We start from the raw sequence: 13,186 nt of genomic DNA, 5'->3' as shown, positions 1-13,186 counted from the left end.
TTAATTTTATAGAATAATTTAGAAGATTATTTTAAGTTCTAGAAAGATTAGGATTAATAATTATATTTTTAGAAAAGATAAAAGAATTTTAGTTGGAATAAACAAGTGTTTCAAAGGGTTTAATTTGATTTTAAATGATAAAGTACGGACTCTAATTATCCAATTGTATTGGAAAAAGGATTTCGTACGACTAAAAATTATCCAACAGCACCATCGCACTGCAATAGGTCCACCGCGCTGCGATAGGCCTGTCGCATCGCAATGGTCTTGTTGCGCCCGATGGGTGCAGTTCTACTTCGATTGGAATTCAATCTTCTCTGATCGTTTTCGGATTTTTTTCTCTATAAATAGGGTCGTATTTCTCCGTTAACAATAATCAACAATCATCTTTCTATTCTCTCTCTCTCAAAGCTAGAAGCTTATTCTTTCTCGCTCTTTCTAAGCCTTCCCTTTTCAAACACTATTCGAGACTTAGACACACCTAGCCAAGCTCGAAGTTGCCTTCGCCCTAGACATGAAAGGTTGATGATTTCTGAGGGTTTGGTCCCAAATCTTATTTGAATTCTTTGATTAGATTTACTGTTTAAATACTTTTATGAGTAATTTAATTGCTTTATATCTTTAGCAATCATGTTTATATTTTATTAATTCCTAGTATCATGTTTGGATGTTATTTGTTGCTTTCTAATATCATGTTTAGGTTGCTTCCTTTTTCTTCTATCATGCTAGTATCATGTTAGGACTAGAACTTTAATCTTTAATGTGTAGCGACATGCTAGGATTTGTTATTAATCTTATTAGTATCATGCCAAGGATCTTGCTATCAATATTATGCTTTGATGTTATTATTATGATGATTATGATTTGTTGTGTCAATATTATAGATTGCTTGGTACATTATTGTTATTGCTTGATCACGCCCTCTGTTGCAGGTTTAAAGGGAATTTGTACTTGAAATCACGCTAATTTGAATCAGACTAATATAATTTTAATTCAAGTGATCGCCAATAATAGATTTGTGTGTGCATTAATATTCAACCAACATAGATTAAATATACTTAGGATTAATATATTGATTGTATGTTAGTCCGAAAGCGCACATGAATACGAGAAGAACAAAGTAGAGGCCTATTTAGGGCATGTTCAATATCTTTTAGGTCGGATTTGTACCTTCATCCCGAATATCCAGTCATGGTTCAGGACCACTATAGAGTAAGCAATCTCATGGATCGTGAAGGGGTGTAACCTTCACCCTGTGAACGGTTTACAAGTTCCTAAAACTTGTTGGCGACTCTTTTGCTCTAGATTCCTTCCCATTGGACGCCACCATACTTAAGTGTATGATCAAAGTGGAATTCAAGTGTGGGATGCTTGAAATATTCCCTACAGCATGCGAACTAGTAGTACTAGAAAGGCTAGTAGCAAGCAAGGCATGCTGGGTGTTGTTCGCTGCTGCCAGTGCTAGCACGCGTGGGCTTGCACGCAGTTGCTTGCCAGCTCACATGCTAGCAACTTGCAGCAGCCTGCCAACATGCGAGGCCTGCTTGCGAGCGCTAGCTTGCACGGGCTTGCTGGCAGGCGCAGCTAAGCACCAAGCCACTGACAAGGCTCGCCTTGGGGCCTAGGGCTGATCGGCCAGTTGGCCTATTATAATAGGGGGAGGTTTTCCTTGGGGAACAAGTATAGGGCTTGTGGTCCTCACCTAACTTTCCTATATCCTATCCTATCGTGTTTTTCAAAGTGTTTTTCTATTAGAATGAAAAACTCTTAAATCTACTACACTTATTCTCTAATTAATGCATGAATTTGGTAACTTTTGGATAATTAATTTAGAGTGCTCAAAATTCCACATAAACTTGAATTTACTTAAATGTAAAATTGGATTGCTTTTATGTGACTTGACTAATGTTGGAATATGATTATTCACATCTAATTTGGTTAAAGATTGAATCTTTATTGGATAATTAGTTTAGATCTTGACTACTAATACCGTAAAAATGAACAAAGATTGAAATTTTAATGATTTTGGAAATCGATTTAAGATTCATGATGTTCATTCTTTAGTTTGAATGTTGGATTGCATTGGAAGTTCGAAAAAATTAAACTTTTTCAGTCCTAATTGAATGAATTAATTTTCAATGGATGGTTAAATAATTTATTTGGTTAGTTTATCAAAATCATAATTAATTTAATCATGAGATGAGTTAATTTAATTATGAGACATACCGAAAAATTTTAATTGTTTCAAAATGGCCTAAAATTATTAAAGATTGGATCTTGTAAGTAATTTAAGAAGTTGCACATACTTAGATTAATTTTGTTCGCCTAAAAATTGATTCAAAAAATATCAAATTTTAATTCAAAATTAGATTAGAATTAAAAATCGTCACATGAATTTTTCAGGATTAAAAATCCCAAAGCTTGCACCAAAATCGAGGCTTGGAGCCTTGATTGCACTAGTAGACTAGCAACAGCTACTTGCGCAGCCCACATGAATGTTGCTATCGAGGGCGGTGCTCGTGTGTGCATAGTGTGTCTTCGAAAGAAGGTGCAGCACTAGTGTATGTGCAAGGAAAGGGGTTGCTGCTAGGCAGCACCTACTGCCAGCATAACACGCACACATACACGGTGCCCGCATACATGTATGGTGCCTGTGTGCGGCTGTGCATGTGTGCAGTTGTGCTTGCTTGCGGCCAGCACTAGCTATAGCTAGTGAAGTGGCTTATGGCCACTCATCGACCTCATGGACCTGAATTTTGAGAAAAACGAGGCACGACACTACGATAGCCTCGATTTTTCTCTAAATCGCGTAATTTTGACAAAGTTGACTTTGTTCGTTTAATTAAATTTCATTGGATTAATTTAATTAATATGGATCTGAGTTTTGTTAGGAGCATCATTAATCAGTTTTGAGCATCTAAGCGATTTACGTGCTAAGGGAGTGCTTTATTTCACATAATTGGTTAAATAAATCGACTATTTATTTAGTGGGAGGCTCATTAATCGGTTTTGAGAGTCTAAGCGTTTTACGTGCTAAGGGTTTGCATTTCTTTGAAGATAGAGCCAAAGATGCCAACGAGACCTTGGAGTTTGAAGATTAGATGCTTCAAGACCAAGTTCAAGGGTCCATACTAGGATCATTATGTATTTAATTATTTATTTATTTATTTATGCCCTTGATATTTATATGCATGCCTATTGGATTTCTTATGTTGAATAATTAGCTAAGTTCACTTAAATCAAACCAACAAAAAAACCGTAAGTCCTAAAAGACATTGAGTTAAAATTGTCATTCCAAAATAACACTTACCGAAACTTCAAAAATCGTTGATGGGCTATGCCAAAGTAAGGCATCATCATTTTCTTAGGAAAGTAAGGTATATTAGATACAGGTTAGTTTTGGTTAAATTCAACAAAATCAATAAGGAGTCCCTAGAGATTATGGCAAATGACATAAGTTTCAAGAAGGATTAGGTGCAACGACTTATCAACCAAGAGTAGTTTGGAACTATTAGCCATTGGGTTTCTTTCCTTAAAATAATGAGTGTTAAGACAGGCCAAAGCATGCTTAATTACTTCTTGATTTTTGGGGTCTTGGAATCATTTTATTCCCGCCTTACTGGACTATAATATAAATCTGTGAATAAATGTTAATAAGCTGAAAATTGCAAGTATGCTTTTGTTTCAAACTTATTAGATTGTGAATGGTCATTTAGTGCATTTCTTTTCAATTATAGTACAATATCTACAAGTAACAACAACAACATGATACCGAATCTTTCGAATAAGTAGAGTGTCAACTTGACTTTGACCAACTTTCTTGAGTGGGAGGGAGAGCTTCGCAAGACACTAAGGGATAATTCCTTAGAGTATGTCTTGGACATTCCCCTTCCAAGATTCTACACCAAAGGTCTCAAGTTCAAAAGTCGGAAAAGTTAGGCTTCTAATTGTGACAAGGTCACTAAGCTCATTTTGAATTATATTCTAGAGGATTGGAGACGAAGAGGTTCTTGCCATACCCACCGAACATGCTACTTAAGTTTCTTGAGGATGTTGTCAATATGAGAGTCACAAAGTGTCTTCGTGAATTGCATTGGAAGTTCAAAAATCAAACCTCTTGAGGAAGGGGGCCTTGCCAAGAAAGGTACAAAGCAACGTCCAAGGTCTTAAGAGCTAGAATAAGGTCCATAATGCCTCTCTAAGCTCATATGCTCAACATGACTAGGCTCTGAAAGCACATGGAATTACTTGGAATACCTCTTGAGGACGAAATAGTGGCTCACATTTTTCTCTACTCACTTCCCTCGGGATATGATGCACTTAGAGTGCTAATGGTGGCTAAGAAGGAAGCACACTCAGTAGGTGAGGTAGTGCAACTACTTCACAAAGCCTATTCATTGTCATATGGGGCTACAAAAGGGCCATTAGGTGTGAGGAAGAAGAGCTGCCAGTGGCAAGGTGGGCTTAGCCGCAAACCCAGCAGGCCGAGCATGTATGCACATTAGCGGCTCTAGCAAGGCCAGCAGCAAGTAAGGCGTGCTGGGCCTTGCTAGTTGCCGCCAGTGCCAGCACGCGTGGGCTTGCGCGTTGCTGCCTAGCCAACCCGCATGCTAGCATTTCGCCGGCGTTCGTGGCCTACTTGCGAGCGCTAGCTTGTGTGAGCCTACTGGCAGGCCCATCCTAGCACCAGGCCTCCAACAAGGCACGCCTTAGTGCCCAAGGTTGAAAGACTAGCTGACCTATTATGATAGGTGGCGGTTTTCCTTAGAGAACAAGTAAGGGCCTTGTAGTCCTCAACTTACTTTCATAGATATTTGTTATTTGGCTAATCTATTTAATTTATTTTGTATTTAAATTAAATATCTAGGGTTTTCTTTTTGGATTATGACCCCACCTCTATAAATACCCAACTAATTTTTGGGGATTCGTATGAAAGTTAGACTCTAAGAGATCTCCACCAAAGTGAGAAAAACTTGAGTATGAATATTCTTAGTTGTATTTTGATTTTGTCTAAGCTACAAAATCACAACCACACGGTTTGGGCACGAGGGGTGTGCGAAATTGGAGGAGCTTTCATTTGCAGTTCTTGCTTCTCGTCCTTGGTGTTCAAAGGTCGTGTTTGTGTAACGGCAAAAAGCATGCTTCAAGGTATATTCTCTAATCCAATTATGTGATTATGTGTTTATTTATTATATGCAATTAGTCATATTAATTATGCATTGGTCCGGGGCAAGTTTTGGTTTCCTCACGGTGTTTGGAACACCGTAAAATCCTACAAAATCTCCTCCTATAAGCCACAAATAAACCAAAATCAATACTAAGAATTAATAATTACATAATCTTAATATAAATTATAAGCTTTAAAATTACTAAAAATTTCATTAAATTCAACACAATAAACAAAAACAATGTTACATTATTACTCCTTAAAATCTGAACATGAGAATTAAATCCTTGATTAAATCAATGGTAGATATTAATTAATGTTTATTAATTTAAATCTGAACATGAGAATTAAATCCTTGATTAAATCCAAAAATTAATAAAAGAAGATAATTTTTTTTAATTAAAATAGTGCGCTAAACACCACCACCTCACAATGGTAGTAGCGGCAGCTATGGACCTTACTTGGTGGTCGATGGTGCTTGTGCTAGCTGTCGTGGTGGTAGTGGCCGATCCCGACTTTTTCCCTTGATGGTAGCCAATTGTTCCCCTGTTCTCTCTTTTTCATTTTTTTTCTTCAATACTTTAAAATTAAATGCTTAGTTCTTCAAATTTGGGAATAACTTTGAAAACTTATGACTAAACTAGTATTTATACTACTACCTTTGAGTCATACTCGCCTTAAAATATTTTAGCTTGCCCGTCAAGTTAAATTAATTGACATAAATCAAGGATATAAACTATAGTAAGACTCTTTTTAAAATAAAACTTTAGGAGCTTTAAAATATCTTCTAGAATAATATATATTAGTTTTACTTAAGAAATCCCTTCTGGAAGATTCACTAAATAAGATGATCATCTTATTCCTTAAAAAGGAAAAAACATATTATTTAGGATGTTATTTCTAGAATATTCTTCCATATGCTATACTTATAAAATCTATGTAATAATTTAAGAAAAATACTTGCTTTAAAATAATAATAAATAAAATTATGATATTTATTAAATACTTGTATAAAACACTTATATAACTACGTACTTATTAAGTGTATTTATACTAATAAAATACATGATTTTATGTAATACAAACATTAAAAAATAATGGGTATTACATGTTTTGAGCATGAAAACTCTATCCATGTGCATCTAACATTCATTTAATTGTTTTCCTTGTCCTCAAATTTTTTTTTTTACATAAAACTCATTTTGCTTAACAAAAATTACAAAATATTTTTTTGAATTTTTAAAATCCTCATTTTAAAGTTTGACAACAATTCTATCCATATTTGACGTTTATAGATTTTTCATGTCTAACCTTGTTAAGTTGAAACAGTTCTATTTACAATAAACCAGATATTTGCCTATTATATTCATCATGCAAACAGTAATATATCATATCAGGAACATCATTAGAATTGTAAACAACTAATTCCGCAACTTTCATCAAGACAAATACCTAGCACAATTCTGTCATGTCATCAAACAAATGGTAAATGCTTTCAGAAAATTTAATTTGCCCAAGGAGCTTGCTTTGACTTTATTCTCATCAAAGTTTATAGAATTATCTATGGGGTTAGATATATCTATGGCATGACTAGTGAAGCTCTCTCTACTAGTTCCTTCAGGATCGGAAGGTCATCTTAATCTGGGGTGGTAGGGAGGACTTCACTTTCTAGATGGTAACAACTAGCAATAGCCGCATCATTTCTTAAGATTTCTCGTTAAACCATGTTTCAAAACCATTACAAGAACTACCTAACTCATGGTATGTTCTAAAGCAATATCAACATTCAAGTACATTTTCCCTATTCGTCTTCACGAATCTGAGAAATATTTACTTAATACGTGTTAATATATAGGATCCTTCCTTGCCATAAAATAAAGCTTTGTTGAATTGGTCCCTTTGTTGTTTCATATTATTAATTTTCTCACTTTATGACCTACAAAGTCCTTTATACATACATTTGATTTCTCAGACTCGTCATCATCTTCATCACCGTCTAAGACACCCCAAATAGCAGCCATGCATGTCAACCCATTTTGACTATTTGTGTTTTTAAAAAGGACAATCTCAGATCTTGTGAAGCAAAATCTGGAAGAGAGAATATTTTTTTATATTCTTAATGGGATTTGAATTGTTCTTGGTGAATATACCACATTAGTCTCTGAAATGGATTTATAATTACAATTAATTGTTTTCTTGCTTAAGTCAAATGGTCCCCCATGTTAACTCGATCTAGATATGCAATGTTGCACTTGACCTAACAAATGCTACCCAATAACTAAACACTTATATATTAAATTACAAACGAACAAGCTCTCTCAAATTATTTGCTAAATCAACAAGCCAAAATAAAAGACAATAAACTTTTAACAATGTGTGTAGCTGTGCACAACTATTTAATAAACTAGCAAGTTGTTTCCTAGGAGTGTTTGACCTTTTTAAATGAATCTATCAAAAATGTACATGAAAGCTTAAGCTCAATCTGGGCATGTAATTGTGCTAAATATTCCATAGGAGAGGAATCATTTTGTTACCTAAAAAAAAATCATATCTTAGGGAAGGAAACTTTCCACTATACACCTACCATTTGTATATTATATAGAAAACATTCTCATATTACTTTATTTTCATAAATAGAACCATGACGTAGGGAAAACTAGATCGTTGACTAATCCTCCCTAGAGCCAAACAAAATATATAATCACTTAACAAACCTGAATACAAATATAGAGGTAAGTCTAGGGTGGAACCACTAGGAACGGTTATGTTCAAGTGCTTTCAATCAATGCATAAGCTAGGTCGAAATCGAAGGTGAGGAAAGACTACACAACTACCAAACCAAACAAGAGTCAAACAAATGAAACACTAGGGAATGGAATCAACATGTAATCATGACAATTGCAACAACTTGGGAAGGTTAAGTCAATCAACGGTTTTGAAAACTAACGATAAGAGCTATCAATTGGAATCAAAGAGCTATCTACTAATCGTTAAGCTAGGTTTCCTTTATGAATGACAAACTAGGAAAATCACAGTTTAAACTAATCAACAGTTGTGAATCCTAAATCAAGTGGTCATGTCATTAGGATCTACAATGCAATTTAGCATAGTTCTCAAGGCCTAATCAAACTAAGCACATGCAAACTTTCACTAATCAATTTAATCTCAACAATCAATCAACGTAATTCCCAAATTAAACATAATCAATCAATCATACAAGTTTTACCCAAACCCTAGCAAAGCAACTATTCACTAACAATCATCATCAAATAAAGGCAAGAAAATGAAATCAAGAATCAACAAATATTGAAGGACAACTACACCAATTAAGAATCAATCATCAAAACCAAATAAAAAGCAATAACATGAGATAGAGTTAGAAATGCTCATTGATAATTGAGAAGATCTTCAATACAATTGTCACCCTTGTATATTCAATCTCTCAAATCACCATTAAAATCCCTCTCTCTCTCTCTCTCTCTCTCTAAAACTACTCCTAAAACTAACCCTAATCTAAAGAGAGAAACTCTCAACTAAGCTAAGAATGAATTCTAAAAATTGCATAATGAAGAAATAAAAGAGAAATGTTATTTATCGTACAAAGGAAATGAGGCAAATATCCCGAAATAGACCCATCGAGCACAACCTTCCTAAATAAGTGCACGCTCGCGATAATATGGGTATGGAATCCGAGCCCTTAGGTGGGGCGGGCGAAAAGAAAACATGCGCACCCGTGCAAAGGTCGCGTAACCCTTGCACAAACTTCTTTATGAAATTAAAACTTGTTGTAGTTTTGTGACCTGCCGTGGCCCAGTGATGCTTGCCTTGCGCACACGCACTTCTTTCATGCGCACCCGCGAAGTTTGGAACAGAGCACTTCTTCAGTGCGTGCGTGATATTCATGGTTCGCTCCTCATGATCGTCCCTAGGGATGGCAGTTTTAAAATGAAGTTTACGGTGGGTTCAACACCATGATTTCATGAGAGCGCAACCACTTAGTCTTGGAGACTTAGAGTTAGCCATCACTTGTTCCATGAGCTTCCTGAGCTAAAGCTTTACACCAAAAAGCTTCTTCAACCCGGAGAATCATCATGACGGGTCTTGGGCTTCGCCTTAAACCTACAAACAAAGGAAAAAAACAAATAAATGGGAAAAACACAAGAAAATCCACAAAAGTGGACGAAAACAGAAAATAAGCAAGAATAAGGAAACTAATGAACAAATGAATTAAACCTAGCATTTATTAAGAAAGAAAGCTATAAAAAGAAGGTGAAAACAACCTAAACACTCATCAAATGAGGGCCATAAATGACACTCATCAAACCATAATAATATTCTAAGTTATATTGGAAATTATTCATCTCTCTAAATAACACAATTATGATTCACTTAGTTAGCGAATATTCCTTTACTTAAAATACATTAAGGTAAGAATCCTTAACCATTAGCAATACTGAATGAATATTGAAAGGTTGTCATACACCTATCAAGAATAAAATCCTAATAAAACCAACTAGCAATGTAGTAGGGTAAGTAAAGTCGAATCCATAGGGAGATGGCTATACAATCTAACTTCTATATATTTAAAGAAACTAAACTATATCACGAAATAGGGATAGGAAACTAGTCTACACAGTACTAAAATAAGAATACAGTTAATAAAAAGTCCTACGGCTATGGTTCACCATGTTTATATTTCTAAATCTAATCAAAATACCAATAACAAATTGATCAATCAAGTATCTAGAGAAATTGTTAAGCCTACGGTTGGGTCTTAACGCTCTCAATGCAGCATTTGTAGTTCGGTCACTAGCATAATCAGAATTGCTAATTGTAGGTAAACCTCTAAAAGTAGATCTTTCGATTAAAACTCTTATTAACAATAATTCCTCAAATAATTTATCAGGTTGCAAGATTAACAATAAAACATTATCAATTAGAGATATGAATAATCAAAATATCAATAACATCAATCAAAATTAATTGTATGGATTCCCAAACCCTATAAATAAACTACTCTATCATGAAATAAATAATTAAAACTAAATCTAATAGAGAAAGCATAATTAAAAGAAAGAAATAAAATACCTTAATGAATTAATGTAACAAACTTGAGAGCAATCCATGAAGGATTCCGTGGAATTGCCCAAGAAAAACTATGGCTAGAAAGAACAGAGAACAAACGTATAAAAATAATAAAAAGCCGAAGGAGAAAATAAGTCTCTTTGAATGTTTATAATTTCCTCAATTCTGAGCTACAGAAATTACAAAATATAAAATAAAAATAAAATAATTAAACATAAGCTACAATATCATTCGATAATGGATGATGATGTGGCAAGACGCTTGATGAAGACAGCCAACTAACCCAAAATCAAGCCTCAATGAGCTGCCATGATGGTGCATATATATGTTGGCACGTTAGACTTCAATAAGGCACCATTGCACCAACGAATGAGCTATCTCTTGGTGATGAGCGTTATTTATGGCGCTCAATAGAATAGCTTTTAATTACTTTTTCTATATTTTCTTGCTTTATTTTCATATAATCTTTCTAGTTTTCTTTTATTTTCCATCTTTATAACTCATTTTGGTTTTTCGTTCACTTTTATGAGTTTTTCATGATTTATGTTCTTATTTAGCTATTTTAGTTTAGTTTCTATTCATTTTTCTTTCTCTCTTACTTTTACTTGAATTTTTGTTAGTGAAGTTTCAAAGTTTTATTTGCTGCGCTCTCACGGTTGCGCCCTCATTGATTCTAGGTCATGAAAGCGCAAATATTTGAAGATCAAGGGCTGCCCTCCTCGCGGGCATCATCATGAGAGCACCAACGGTAGGGATGCAAGAGAGCGCTAGGAGCAAAACTTCGCACAAGGATCTACGAGCGAGCAAGAGGAGCCATGCACGCCGCAACACCAAAGCAGGGGTGCGCGTGTGCAAGCCCCTATGGTGCGTGCGCACGGCCCTGCTCCGATCCTCTACGCTTGTTTTACTATATATACCCCTTTACTTTTCCTTTTTTAGGGGAGGACGATTTCACTTGTACTTGAGACTTATTTCCAGATTTAGTAGAGAGAGAAACTTTACATTACTTGTTTTGTACTTCAAATTACATCTTTGAGATTGGATTTCATCTTCAGTCAATGAAAATTAGTGAGAATTTCTTTCTTTGAATTTACTTTTGCTTGCTCTTTCCTTTAATTCTTGAATATTTGATTTGATTGTTGATCTTTGGTTTGAGAATTTGTTGAATTTGATTTTCTCTTTAATTAAGCTTGAAATGATGTCCATTATGATTTGTGAGTAGATTAGTAGCTAGGGAGAAGGGGAAGCATGCTTGATTGATGATTTTTGCTAGTTGATGATTCTTGGTTGATTGAATTGTTGCAATTAAATTGGTTGACATTGTTGTGCATGTGATTAATTTGATTAGGAGTGATCAACGAAGATGATTAATCAAGATTGCATAGCAAATTTCAATGACATGAACCCTTGATTTGAGAATTGCTTTAATTGGTTGAAGTTGATTGTGATTTTCCTTGTTAGTCATTCATAGTGAACCCTAGCTTGACTTATAGGAGATAGCTCTTGAATTCTATTAATTGCAACTATTGTTTGTCCTTTGCAACGTTTGAATCAATTGAGTTCTTCCTCGATTAGTATAGTCATTAAGCTTGCATGTGGAACCTTAATCCCTAGTGTTTAGCATATTGATTTTCTTGACTTGATTAGTTAATTGAAACCTTAGTTACAATTCAATTCACTTCACCTCTCATTCTTCGAAGTAGCTTGACCATAGGCTATAGCATTCTCCCTCTCACTCCTCGTGGTTCGACTCGGACTTGTTCTACACTAGGATTTGACTTTCTTAATTGTTTGGTTGGTGGTGCTTTAGATTTCAACGACCTTGATTACCACACGTCAAAATGGCGTTGTTGCCGGGGAGTGATATTGGTGCTTTGTTATAGTTGTTGAGTCTACTTCATTTTTAATTGGAAAATACAAAAAGATTTTTCTCTTTTTGCCTACATTTTTTCCGTGCTACTAATTGTTTCTTTTGAGGTTGTATGCGTAGAGCACGTGGTCGTTCACTAGTGCCACTTGATCCGGAAATTGAGAGGACAATTGCAAGGATAAGAGTTGCTAGACGTTCTTTGAGTTCTAGCCCTCCAAGTGAAGAGGAACCACAACAAGAAGAACAAGCAAGGATAAGTGAAAATCCAAGGGTGGCGTTGAAGGAATTGGGGATCCCAGGTGCATATAAGTTTGAAAGTAAGATTGCTCCACCTACAACACCGGCAAATGACTTTGAAATAAGGCCGATAATGATCACTTTGATAGAGATGCCACAATTTAGTAGGGCTAAACATGAAATCCCGCTAAACCATCTCAAAGAGTTTGAAAAGTATTGAAACATTATCAAAGTGAATGGAATTTCCCAAGAACTCATCTGCCTCAAGATTTTTCCCTTTTCTCTCATAGGGCGTGCCTTAGAATTGTTGGACAAGGAGGTCAAACCCAATTCTCTAAGGACATGGGACGAAGTGACCAAGGAATTTCTATCCCGTTTCTACCCACAAAAGAAAACGACGGAGGCTAGATCTTTGATTCAAGGTTTCAAGCAAAAGTCTAGTGAAAGCCTCTATGAAGCATGGGAGAGGTACAAGGAGTATCAAAAAGAATATCCTCACCACGGAATTACTACTTACCAAATTATTCAAATCTTCTATGGTGGCTTAAGTCTTCAAGGAAAGTCGTGTCTTGATGAAGAAGCCGGAGGTCCCATTATGAATAAAACGGAGGAGGAAGTGGTAGACATAATTGAAGACGTAGTGAGGTACTAAAGAGATTGGCAAGATGGTGAAAGGTAGTCAACTAGCAAGAGTAGTTCTTCGGTGTACTCGATTGATCATCTTAATGCCATAAACAACTTGTCCTCACAAATGACAAACATGGGGAAGGAAATGTCCACTATCAAGGCAAAGTTAGAAAGTGCTACCTCCCAAGTTTCAAATCTTC

At 35.3% G+C, this 13,186-nt stretch overlaps 1 non-coding gene across 1 annotated transcript; it reads right to left on the bottom strand.

Moving 5' to 3' along the window:
* Positions 1–12,760: 12,760 nt before the first annotated feature.
* Positions 12,761–12,866, bottom strand: LOC145573306 (small nucleolar RNA R71). The gene has a single exon (XR_014097355.1). It is a non-coding gene; the product is annotated as a small nucleolar RNA R71 (small nucleolar RNA).
* Positions 12,867–13,186: the final 320 nt, after the last annotated feature.

This window comes from Chenopodium album, chromosome 12, assembly GCF_948465745.1.
Source record: "Chenopodium album chromosome 12, dcCheAlbu1.1, whole genome shotgun sequence".
NCBI lineage: Eukaryota > Viridiplantae > Streptophyta > Magnoliopsida > Caryophyllales > Amaranthaceae > Chenopodium > Chenopodium album.
Note: the sequence above shows the minus strand (reverse complement) of the source record. Positions and strands in the feature narration are given on the sequence as shown.